General features: G+C 35.3%; 1 non-coding gene across 1 annotated transcript; it reads left to right on the top strand.

Moving 5' to 3' along the window:
• The first annotated feature begins 989 nt into the window (after window positions 1–989).
• LOC144226830 (U6 spliceosomal RNA) lies at window positions 990–1,096 on the top strand. The gene has a single exon (XR_013333748.1). It is a non-coding gene; the product is annotated as a U6 spliceosomal RNA (small nuclear RNA).
• Window positions 1,097–13,639: the final 12,543 nt, after the last annotated feature.

Raw genomic sequence — 13,639 nt, 5'->3', positions numbered from 1 at the left:
GCAGGGCTTACTGGTCAAGACCCTCCTCATACAAAGCTATACTGCAAAGACTTTCACATGTGAAAGTCCCAACTTAAAATAAGAAGACCTACAAAGAAACAGGGAAGTACGGTCAAATCAAGGGAACAAAATAGATCTCCAGAAACTTACACTAAAGAAATGGAGACAAATGAGTTACCAAAGAATTTAAAACAACTGTCATAAGGATGCTCAATGAACTAAAAGAGAGCACAGTTTTTCTTGCATAAAATTTCTCAGTGATTTGTATAGATACTTTGCACTAAAAGGAGAGCATAAATCCCTACACCTAAAGTATAGGCTGCTGAGTAGAGTGAATTCCTTTTCCCAAATACAGTATATATACTAAGGGGAATGGAGACAAAAACCAACTTTCCATTGGAGAAATCTGACAAATTCTACCTCAGCTAAGTGATCAATGTCAGTATCAATAGTGATTAAGTCATGTTGAGAGTATATTAACCTTTGATACAAAGTGATGAAAATGGGAATTCATCTGTTGTTTTCCTCAAAAAAAAAAAAAAAACAAAAAAACCGTCATTCTAGTTTAAACATGATCTAAAAATTATAAATATTTCAATAGAAGGATATTCTGCAAAACACTTGACCAATATACTTTAAAAATGCCAAGGTCATGATCAATAAGAAAAGTCTAAGGAATTCTCACAGCCAAGAGGATCCTAAGGAGACACAACAAATAAATGTAATGTAGTATCCTGGATGATGTCCAGAAGCAGAAACACATCAGGTAAAGTCCAAGGAAATTTGAATAAGGTATATACTTTAGTTAATAATAAAGTGGTAATACTGGTTTATTAATTACAATAAAGGTACCATAATAACATAAGATGTTAATATAAGGAGAAATCATGTGAGGGGGTTTATGGAAACTGCACTACCTTCTCAGTTTTAATGTAAATGTACAGCTATTCTTAAAGTCTATTTTTTTCTTTCTTAAAAGTTTTTATTTAGTGTTCTCCTTGGCAGCTCATTAACTAAAATTGGAATGATACAGAGAAAATTAGCATGGCCCCTGTGCAAGGATGGCATGTAAGTTTGTGAAGCATTTCATATTTTTGAAGACAAAACATTTGAGGTCAAAACATTTGGGATGCAGCAAAAGCAGTCCTAAGAGGGAAATATATAGCAACACAGGCCTATATCAAGAAGCAAGAAAAATATCAAATAAATAACCTAACCTTATACCTAAAAGAGCTAGAAAAAGAACAAATGAAGCCTAAAGTAAACATAAGAAGGGAAATATCAAAGATTAGAGCAGAAAAAAACAATAGTAAAACTAAATAGTAGAACAGAACAATGAAACTAGAATCTGGTTCTTCAAAAAAAATTAAGATTGATAAGCTCCTAGCCTGACTTATCAAAGAAAAACAACTCAAATAAATAAAATCACAAATGAGAAAGGGGCAATAACAACCAATACCACAGAGATACAAACAATTGTAAGAGAATATAAGTTAGACAAACTGGAAAAATAGATAAATTCCTAGAAACATACAAAACTGAAACAGGAAGAAATAGAAAAATTTAACAGACCCAGAGCCAGCAAAGAAATTGAATCAATAACCCCAAATCTCCCAAGGAACAAAAGTCCAGGGCCAAATGGCTTCACAAGGGAATTCTACCAAACATTTAAATAAGAGTTAACACTTATTCTTCTCAAACTATTCAAAAAAATAGAAATGGAAGGAAAGCTTCAAAATTCATTCTATGAGGCCAGTATGACCCTGATTCCAAAACCAGACAAAGACTCCACTAAAAAAGAGGACTACATGGATGTAAAGATTCTCAGTAAAATACTAGCAAATCAAATCCAACAGTACATTAAAAGGATCATTCACTACAATCAAGTGGGATTTATTCCTGGACTTCCAAGGGTAGTTCAATACTTGCAAATCAATGTAATACACTAAAAGAAAGAATAAGTATCATATGATCTTTTTAAGTGATGCAGAAAAAGCATTTGACAAAGTATAACATCCATTCTTGATAAAAACTCTCAACAAAGTAGGGATAGAGGGAACATACCACAAAATCATAAAGATCATATATGAAAAACCCACAGCTAATATCATCTTCAATGGGGAAAAAACTGAGAGCTTTTCCTCTACAGTCAGGAAAAAAACAGGGAGGTCCACTCTCACCATTGGTTTTTTTTTTTTAAATATTTTATTTATTTTTGAGAGAGAGAGAGAGAGCATGAGCAGGGGAGGATCAGAGAAAGAGGGAGACACAGAATCTGAGACAGGCTCCAGGCTCTGAGCTAGCTGTCAGCACAGAGCCCAATGCGGGGCTCGAACCCACGAACCGTGAGATCATGACCTGACGCGAAGTTGGACGCTCAACCGACTGAGCCACCCAAGCACCCCTCACCACTTTTTTTTTTTTTTAACGTAGTACTGGAAGTCCTAGCCTCAGCCATCAGCCATCAAAAAGAAATAAAAGGCATCCAAATTGGCAAGGAAGAAATCAAACTTTCATTATTTGCAGAGGACAGGATACTCTATATACAAAACCCAAAGACTTCACAAAAAAATTGCTAGAACTGATACATGAATTCAGTAAAGTCACAGTATACAAAATCAACATACAGAAATCTGTTGCATTTCTACACACCAATAATGAAGCAACAAAAGAGAAATCAAGGAATCGATCCCATTTACAATGGTACATAAACCCATAAGATATCTAGGAATAAACTTAACCAAGAGATAAAAGATCTGTACTCTGAAAACTATAAAACACGTATGAAAGAGATTGAAGATGACACAAAGAAATGGAAAGATATTCCATGCTCATAAACTTGAAGAACAAATATTGTTAACATGTCTATACTACTCAAAGCAATCTACACTTTTAATGCAATCCCTATCAAAATACCACCAGTATTTTTCACAGAGCTAAAAAAAGAATCCTAAAATTTGTATGGAACTACAGAAGACACTAAATAGCCAAAGCAATCTTGACAAAGGGGGCATCAGAATTCCAGTCTTCAATTTAGATTATAGAGATGTACTGATCAAGACAGTGTGGTACCAGAAAAATAAAATGGCCACATAGATCAATTTGAACAGAAAACCCAGGAATGATCCTAATCATCAACAAAGAAGGAAAGAATATCCAATGGGAAAGGACAGTCTCCTCAACAAATGGTGTTGGGAAAACTGGACAGCAACATGCAAAAGAATGAAACTTGACCACTTTCTTACACCATACAGAATTCAAAATGGATGAAAGACCTACATGTGAGACAGGAAACCATCAAAATCCTAGAGGATAATACAAGCGGTAACCCCTTCGGCATTGGACGTAGCAATTTCTTCCTATATAGGTGTCCTGAGATAAGGGAAACAAAAGCAAAAATAAACTATTGGGACTACATCAAAATAAAAATCTTCTGCACAGTGAAGGAAATAGTCAATAAAACTAAAAGGCAACCTACGGGATGGGAGAAAGTATTTACAAATGACATATCTGACAAAGGGTTAGTATCTAAAATATATAAAGAACTTACCAAACTCAACACCCAAAACCAAATAATCCAGTTAAAAATGGGCAGAAGACAAGAAGAGACATTTTTCTAAAGAAGACATATGATCACTAACAGACACATGAAAAGATGCTCGATATCACTCATCATCAGGAAAATACAAAGCAAAACTTTACCTCACACCAGTCAGAATGGCTAAAATTAACAAGACAGGAGACAACATTTGTGGGAGAGGAAGTGGAAAAAGGGGAACCCTCTTACACTGTTGGTGGGAATGCAAAGTAGTAAAGCCACTCTGGAAAATAGTACAGAGGTTCCTCAAAAAGTTAAAAATAGAACTACCCTACCATCCAGCAATTGTACTACTCAGTATTTACCCAAAGGATACGAAAATACTGATTTGAAGGGATACATGCATCCCAATGTTATAGCAGCATTATCAACTATAGCTAAATTATGGAAAGGGCCCAAATATCCATTAACTGATGAATAGATTAAAAAAAAGTTGGGTGTGTGTGTATATATATATATATATATATATATATATAATGAAATTATATAATATAATGGAATGATATAATTTAATTATATAATAAAGTTGAATTATATAATACAAATATATATAAGTGTATATATATAAGTATATATAAATATATATAAGTATATATAAATATATATAAGTATATATAAATATAAAAAATGGAATATAACTCAGCCATAAAAAAAGAATGAAATCTTGCCATTTGCAATGATGTGGATGGAACTAGAAAGTATCATGCTAAGTGAAATAAGTCAGAGAAAGACAAATAAATGATTTCACTCATCTGTGGAATTTAAGAAACAAAACAAATGAACACAGGTGGAAAAAAGAGAGTCAAACCAAGAAACAGACCTATAACTATAGAGAACAAACTGATGGTTGCCAGAACAGAGGCAGGTAGAAGGGAAGAGCTAAATAGGTGATGGGTATTAAGGAGTGCACTTGTGATGAGCACTGGGTATTGTATAGAAGTGATGAATCACTGAATTCTATATCTGAAACTCATATTACACTGGAACTTTTTAAAAGCACAGGCATATCCATTCTGCCATATGAGGTTACATTAAGAAGATGGCTGTCAATGAGGAAGCAGGCTCTCATCAGACACTGAAGCTACTAGTGCCATAATCTTGAACTTCCCAGTCTCCAGAACTGTGAGAAATAAATTTCCGTTGTTTATAAAAAACAACACAGGCATACCTTGGAGATATTGCAGGTTCAGCTCCAGGCCACTGTAATAAAGTAAGTATTATAATAAAGCAAGTCAAATGAATTTTTTGTTTTCTCTGTGCTTGTAAAAGTTATGTTTATACTATGCTGTAGTCCATTAAGTGTGCATTGTCTAAAAAAAAACAATGTCTAAAACATTAAACAATTAATTGAAAAATACTTTATTTCTGGTGTGTCGAGGTGGCTCAGTCAGTTAAGCGTCTGACTTCAGCTCAGGTCATGATCTCGCTGCTTATGAGTTCGAGCCCCGCATCGGGCTCTGTGCTGGCAGCTCAGAGCATGCAGCCTGCTTCAGATTCTGTTCTCCCTCTCTCTCTGCTCCTCCTCTGCTCACCCTCTGTCTCTCTCTCTCTCAAATACAAAGAAACATTAAAAATTAAAAAAAAAACTTTACTGCTAAAAATGCTAATCACCTGAGCTTTCAGTGAGTCATAATTACTGATCACAAATCATCATAACAAATATGGTAATAATGAAGTTTGAAATATTGTGAGAATTAACAAAATGTGACAGAGACATAAAGCAAGCAAATGCTACTGGGAAAATGACAGACAGACTTGCTTAATGCAGGGTTGCCACATATCTTCAATTTGTATAAACTATAGTATCTGCAAGGTGCAGAAGAGCCAGATGCAATAAAGTGAGGTATGCCTGTGATATTTATTAGCATACATTAAATCAATTGGTTTTCTTTGTGAAATATTTAATATTAAAGGAATTACCGAGTTTCATTTCTCTAAACCTCCTGTAGTGCTACTCTCCTACCTTCATATGCAACTATTTCAACAATTTAGTGTACACCCTAGAGTCCTTTTATCTATGCATTTATCAGTAATCACATATTAAGAAGAAACATACAGCATCTTTTTCAATGTGTGTATTTTATAATGCATCACACATGTTTTTGCTTGATTTTTAAAAAAAATTTTGAGTATAGTTGACACACAATGTTACATTAGTTTCAGGTGTGTAACATAGTGATCCAACTTTTCTATATGTTATGCTGTGCTCACCACAAGTATCACTATCATCTGTCACCATATGATGCTATTAAAATACCATTGACTATATTCCCTATGCTGTATCTTTTATTCCCATGATTTATTCATTCCATAACTGGAAGCCTGCACCTCCCACTCCCTTTCACCCATTTTGCTCACCTCCTCACCACCTCCCCTTTGGCAACCCTGTTTGTTCTCTGTATTTCTAGGTCTGCGTCTGCTTTTTGCTTGCTTATTATTATTTTTTGTATTCCACATATGAGTGAAATCACACGGTATTTCTCAGTCTGACTTCTTGTGCTTTGTGTAATATCCTCTAGGTCCATGCATGTCATTGCAAATGGCATGATGTCATCCTTTTTATGGCTGCATAATATTCCATTTTATTCCATACTATTCCATTCCAATATATACCAAATCTTCCTTATCCATTCATCTATTGATGGACACTTAGGTTGCCTCGATATTTTGGCTATTGTAAACAATGCTGCAATAAACATAGGGGTGCATGTATCTTTTCAGATTAGTGTTTTCATATTCCTTAGGTAAGTACCACCCAGTAGTGGAATTATTGGGTCATACGGTATTTCTATTTTTGACTTCTTGAGGAACCTCTATGCTGTTTTCAACAGCAGCTGTGACTTGATTTTACTTTACCATTTTTCTGTGTTACTATATTTAAATTGTCCTCATCTTTATGATAGGTACATAGAATTTAATTTATGAATATACCATCATTTACTTTGTTATTCCTCCTTTTGTGGGAGGTTTGGTTTTGTCAGGGTTCATTTGTCATGACATAATTTAATATAGACAAATCCTGTAACTATTTCTTTTCCTTAAGCATATAGATATTTTGAGTGAGTGGATTATGGTGTTAGGCTCTGAATCTAAAGATAATTTAGGATGTCAGAGGATGGAGAATTTAATCTTATGATTTATATGACAATCTAATTTCTACAATAACCGAGATGCAGTACATATTCCACAGGGGCAGAGATCTTCAGCAAAGGCATGTGCTGGCAGGGACATCTGAAAACCAGCTTCTGGTATTTGGAGTTTCCAGTAACCCTCGTCTGTGTGTTTAAGAGTAAGGGTTCTAGCTGCAGGTAGACAGAAGTGATCTAATCCCTTCTGCCACATGCTTCACACCTGAGGCACTTACTATATAGGGATACAAAAATGTCTCAGATATGCCTGGATTCTCCCCCTCGTTGAGAACTGGCATCATGAGGTGCCATGTGAAAATGAGAGTGCAATTAGGATTGGGTGATTCTGAGATCTCCTTTAGACTCTGCGTATGTTATTAACATCTTGTAAGAGTATGCTGACTTGGGGCTGGAACACAGGTGTGTCCCTGACAGCAAAGCTAAACTTGTCAATTTTTCCATTTAAATGGATTCCCTGATTCCCTAAACCACTGTATAGAAATATTTTACCCCCAATGCATATCCCTATGGTAAGTTTCTGGTATTTCCTGTAATATTTATTCATTCATTTATTGGATGGGGAGGCTCAAGTATCTGAAGGTAGAGATTAAAATTTTGCCTCTGAGAATGAACCTGCACTATGCAGTTGCCATAGAAAACTGATGTCAACCATAGGAACATGATGTACTTTTGGTTTCTATGACACCTGAACTATGTTATCTTATTCTAGGAGGAAAAACTAACTTGGATGTTTACAGGCAGAGAGTGTGTGATACTTGCATCAAAAGAAGATAATTTGGATGTCTCCCATCACCATGAGTGTATGCATATGCGAGGGTGTTGAGGGAGAGTAATTAAATATATGATTGCAAATATAAAGGCTGATTACTCCTGTTTTGAAAGGAGGCTGGCAGCCACTGCTGAGAACAGGCTGAAGAGGCTGAGTCACTAGTTATTCCATTTCCTCCCTTGTTTTTGTGTCCCTGGATAACACCCTGTAGTGTGAGGTCTCTGTGATCTTGGATTCTGTAAAGCCAAAGTCTGTAAATTGTTTTTGACTATGCACCACTCTCCATGAAATATTTTTGCAGTAGCCATGAAAGATGTATCTTCATTTATATTTTCATATATTAAGGAGATTTGGGGAAGGTAAGTTATGAATACCCAAATTTTGAAACAAATGAATTGTGAAATACAATGAATGAGTATAATAGAAATTCTAATGCATTTTTTCCTGGATTCTAGTGGATCATTTGCACACCTCCTAGTTACATGAACACCATTTTGGAAATTATGGCTACAAAGGAAAACTTTTATTACATAACTAAAATCTGCAAATGGCTCTCCATTAGTCTATGCATAAAGTACAAGCCCCTTAATGAAGCTTTTGGTTTCCGTGGTTGAATTTGTATTGTGATTTTGTTAATGTAATAGTTTGTTTTTGTTTTTGTTTTTGATTTTGCTATTTATGAACCATGTTTCAAAAGAAAGGCAGATTATTTAAACTACTTACTGTGTTTCCTTTATATTAACTATGCTTCAGTAAGCAGTTGGTATAACGTCTATTTAAATCTTTTAGCTTTACATTTCTGACTCTGCTCTGTGACACTTCATGGTCTCTGCTAACCCTGTTTCTAATTTGGACCTGATGGTCCTCTGTTAAGATTCTCCTGATCCACTTATAAGTGAAAACATACAGTATTTGTTTCATGTCTTGACTTCTTTGATTTCAGAGTAATGCTGGTTTCATGTAATGAGGTAGGAATTGTTCCTGCCTCTTCAGTTTCTACACATGATAGAGTAACAGGGACAAAATTTACCTTCTGTATTAATGTCCCATTGTTGCTGTAACGCATTGCCACAAATGTAGTGTCTTAACACACATTTATCATCTTACAGTTTGGGAGGTCAGAAGTCTGAAATAGGTTTCATCAGGATGAAACCAAGGTGTTGGAAGGCCATGCTCCTCCAGAGGCTCTAGGGAAGAATTTGTTTCCTTGTTTTTATAGCTTCTAGAGCTGTATATATTTCCTTCCTTAACTTATGACTCCTTCCTCTATCTTCCAAGGTAGCAGGGTGGCATCTTCAAATCTCTCTCTACTTCCCTCTTCACATCTCCTTCTCTCTTATAAGGACACTTATAATTACATTGGACCAACACAAATATTGCAGGATAATCTCTCTATTCAAGATCCTTAACTCTATCACACCAGCAAAGTCTTTTTTTTGCAACATAAGGTAATATATTCACAGATTCTGGGGATTAGGATGTGGAGATATTTGGGGATCCCTAATTCAGACTACCACAAATTCCTATGAAGCAATAAAAATAATCAGAAAAAAAATATAACAGTGGTTTTCAACATACTGGACAAAAAGCAAGAAAGGATAGTGATAAATCAGAGGCCGGAAACAAGTTAAAGTTAGCATCATACTTACTGGTGAAAGACTGAAAGCTTTTGTCTTAAGATCTAGAGTAGACAAGGATACTGCTCTTGCCATTTCTATTTAACAATATACTGGGAGTCCTAGCCAAGGTAATTAGCCAAGGAAAAGAAGTAAAAGGCATGCATATTGAAAATGAAAGAATAAACCTATTTCCATTTGCAGCAGACATGGTCTTATGCAGAAAAAATCCTAAATAATCCACAAAAAATCATCAGAGTTGAGTTCATCAAGATTGCAGGATATGAGATCAATATACAAAAATCCGTTGTTTTTTTATATTAGCAATGAAAAATCCAAAAAGAAAATGANTTACATATATAATAACATAATATAAATAAAATACTTAGGAATAAATTTAACAACACAAATGTCCCTCAATTGATGAATGGGTAAATAAAATGTGTTCTATCACTACAGTGAAATATCGTTTGACCATATAAAGAATGAAGTACAAATTCATGCTATAATATAGATGAACTTTTAGCACATTTTGCTAAATTAAAAAGCCAGTGAAAAAGGCCATATATTATATGTTTCAAATGATATGAAATGTTCAGGAAAGGCAAATTCATTGAAATGGAAGGTGCATCAATGTTTGCCTGGGTCTGGGGTAGGCAGCAGGGATGGACTGCAAATGGGCACAGAGGATCTTTCTGAGGTNGAGTCTGGGGGTGCCTGGGTGGCTCAGATGGTTAAGCATCTGACTCTTGACTTTGGCTCAGGTCATGATCTCACAGTTTGTTAGTTCTAGCCCTGAGTCAGTCTCTGTGCTGACAGTGAGGAGCCTGCTTGGGATTCTCTCTCTCCCTCTCTCTCTGCCCCTACCCTGTGTGCTCGCTCTCTCTCTCTCTCTCTTTCTCCCTCAAAATAAATAAATTTTTTTTAAAAAAAGAAAAAAAAAAAGAAATCAAGAGTCAGATGCTTAATCATCTGAGCCACACAGGCATCCCATGCTGTTTTTTTTAAATGTATCAATATCTACATTGAGATTGAAGGAGAGAGAAAAAGAAGAGTTTTTTCTTTCCTTCCTACTGCCACAAAACATAAACAAACAATGTATACAGGAATTTGTGCAACGTATTTCTAATATGTTGTCTTGGGAAGGCTTTAAAGAATGAGAAGACATGACAATTTAAAATTCTCATTTTATCACTTCCCTGCTTTTATATCTTCAAATTTTTTATCTTTTAATCAGAAAAACAACTGTAACTAATAAACTTAAAAGATGAACATATATTCTTCAAAATGACATTCAAATTATGATGAATTTATAAAATAAGTTTAAAATAACAATTTTCCTATAAAATTAAAATTTAGAAGTTTATAGATCCAAATATCTTATGTGACCATTGATGATCTATACTTTAATTTTTAGCATCTTTTAAAATTATTATTGACCAGCTTTTTTTTAAGTAAAATGGATCTGAAAAGAGTCTATTCCATTCTACTGTGCACACGCACACACTTCCAGGATAGGGCAATTTTCCATAGGCTGGAGAACGTTCTTTAGCCAAGGGTGGTGGAACTTTCTGTGTACTCAAGAAGGTTTGCATACAGGCATGGTGGCTATAGCTGAGTGATGATCTAGGATCTAATTTCTTGCCAACTAGCAATGCTGGCTGCAGTTCTGTCCTGAACACATGGTTGTATTTGCTACCTTTTTGGAGGTAAATTGTTAGAGGTTTAAGGTTTAAAATGCTTATCACTGGAAACGATGGAGCATGGTTAAGGCCTCCTACCTGTGTTCTACAAGAAATGCCAGATTCTAGTTCCTGAGGCAGGAATGACTGGTAAAGACAGTATGTTTGCCTGTTGTGGATGCAGAAANGTTTTTTTTTTTTTTAAGTTTAGTTATTTTGAGAGAGAGAGAGGGAGAGCAGGGGAGGGGCAGAGGGAGAGGGAGAGAGAGAGAATCCTAAGCAGGCTCCGCAATGTCAGTGAAGAGCCCAGTGCAGGGTTGGAACTCACAAACTGAGAAATCATGACCGGAGCCAAAATCAAGGGTTGGACGTTTAACCGATTGAGCCATCCAGGCCCCTGGGTAAACTGTATAATATTGCATTTCTTTTCTCTGACTTTATTAATCTGAGTATGGAATGCAGTGAAGTGGTTGGGAGGTCTTCATCATTCTTATTTAAAATTCATTTTCCTTAAATAAGGCAGAGAAAGATAGATATCATATGCTTTCTCTTATGGGAGGATTAGGAGAAGCTTAATGGAGGANAGAGACCTAATTCCTAGCATCATTTTTAAGGTGTATGAATTTTAGCATTACATTCCATATCAGTTATCTACTATCATAATAATGCTGCTTTAAAAAAACCCATCAGACCTCAGTGACATATCAATAACCATTTAGAATATGAGTCTGAAGGTGAGCACTATAGTCTGGATTCAACTGGGCAGTTTTCCTGATTTGGCTGGGTTCACTTGGATGGATATGTGTTGTCTGGCTGTTGGCTGATTTGGACAGGCCTCATTTCAGAAACCTAGGACTTCCTGGCTCTGGTGCATTTGTATTTTATATTCCATTAAGTTAGTCTTGGCATATTCTCATGGTGATACCAAAGTGCAAGAATTAAGGCTGAAATGCAAAAGTGTTTTGTCAGATCTCTGATTGTGCCACCACCACTTACATCTCATTGGCCAATGCAATGAAACAGATAAACTCAAAATCAATGGATGAGAAAATATAGTTCGTCTCTCAATGGAAACTTCTATCATTAGGCAAAGGATATAAAAACAGGACCTATAATCAGGAAATCTATAGGAAGAAGCAGTTATCTTGTACTAGATGCAATACATAGGAGAAGGTCTGGCTGGGCTAGACTAGAATTAAACATGTAGCCAAACTGAATTCAGAAAAGGTTCTGTAGTAATCAGTTATACAGGCTTATTGTCTAGCTGCTACTGTTTTCCATGGATGAAATATAGTGGTGTGGTTTCATGTCTGAGCTTTTCATTAGAAAATGTAAACAAGGGGCACTTGTGGGGATGAGCACTGGGTGTTATATGGAAACCAACTTGACAATAAACTATTTGTAAAAAAAAAAATGTAAACATAAATTTACCATATGACTCACTAATTCCATACTTTCAGAAATTCTTTTAGAGTTTTAGAAAATATAAACTACTCTATCGTAACCGAAATTCGATTACTGGTTGCCTAGAGTGAGTAGAGGCAGTATTGACTGTATAGGGGCAAAAAGGAACTTTCGGGGATGATGGAAATTTTCTCTATCTTAAATTTGGTGGTGGTTACGTGGAGGTATATGTTTTCCAAACCTCAATGAACTCTACACTTTGAATTAGTCAGTTTATCATACATAAGTTACACCTCAAAAACGGACAAAAATTTATCTCTATCTCCCTTTCTATTCTTCTTTCTCTTTGTCCTGAGAAAATAGTGATATATAGATAAGCATTACCTCCTAACTGAAGGTAGCTTTGTGACTTAAACATCCAGGGATTGGAAACAACCCAGTCAGTCAGGAAAGTAGTCACAACAGGTCCATAGGAAGTACTCTCCAGCCCATGAAAAATTTCACCCTCATATAAAGACAAGGCTGTATGTGCATGTGTGTGTTAACAAAAACACACTATTTTCAACTTTTTTCTGATTATAATATTGCTTATTAAAAAGTCAAATAAAATACTGAAAACTATCATGGAAATATATATTGTATCATTAGAAATTTCATCAGAGAGATGGTGACTGTTAAAATTCAGGTTTATATACTTGCAAATTTTTATTTTCCTCAAGTATATATTCACATACTGTTTAAAAATGGTTCTTCTAGGAGTGCCTGGGTGGCTCAGTTGGTTAAGTGTCCGACTTCGGCTCAGGTCATGATCTTGTGGTTCACAAGATTCAGCCCCACATCAGGCTCTGTGCTGACAGCTCAGAGTCTGGAGCTGCTTCAGATTCTGTGTCTCCCTCTGTCTCTACCCCTCTCCTGCTCGTACTCTGTCTCTCTCTCTCTCTCTCAAAAATAAACATTAAAGAATTTTTTAAAAATGGTTTTTCTAGAGAGGTAAACACCATTTTTAAACATATTTCCTTGTTCATATGGGTCTAAATAATCTTTAGAAATTAGTTCAAAGGAATATAACCCAATATTTAAAAATTTTAATTTCAGTTATTTTTATGATTACAAAAGTGATACATTGCACAGAAAATATTAGAAACATCTGTAAGATAAAAAAATTGAATTGTCCTGTTCTCTTACTCCATCACTGCTTCCTTTTTAGGCAGATTTGCCTATTGTCTCCCAAATNTCCACGAGGCAAATATTTCATAAAAACAAGAATAAACAAGTACCTATATTGTAAGAAAGTCCAAGTTTATTTAAATACATACTAACTTTGCAACTTTCCTTCTCTCCACGAATGAACAGCCTTGCCAAGTTTAGCTTAAAAATATTTCAGGGTGTATTCAGATGACACTAAATTAAAGAGTAGTTGT

This window comes from Crocuta crocuta, unplaced genomic scaffold (assembly GCF_008692635.1).
Source record: "Crocuta crocuta isolate KB4526 unplaced genomic scaffold, BGI_CrCroc_1.0 scaffold1179, whole genome shotgun sequence".
In the NCBI taxonomy this organism is placed as follows: domain Eukaryota; kingdom Metazoa; phylum Chordata; class Mammalia; order Carnivora; family Hyaenidae; genus Crocuta; species Crocuta crocuta.
This window is presented reverse-complemented; position numbering and strand designations above follow the sequence as displayed.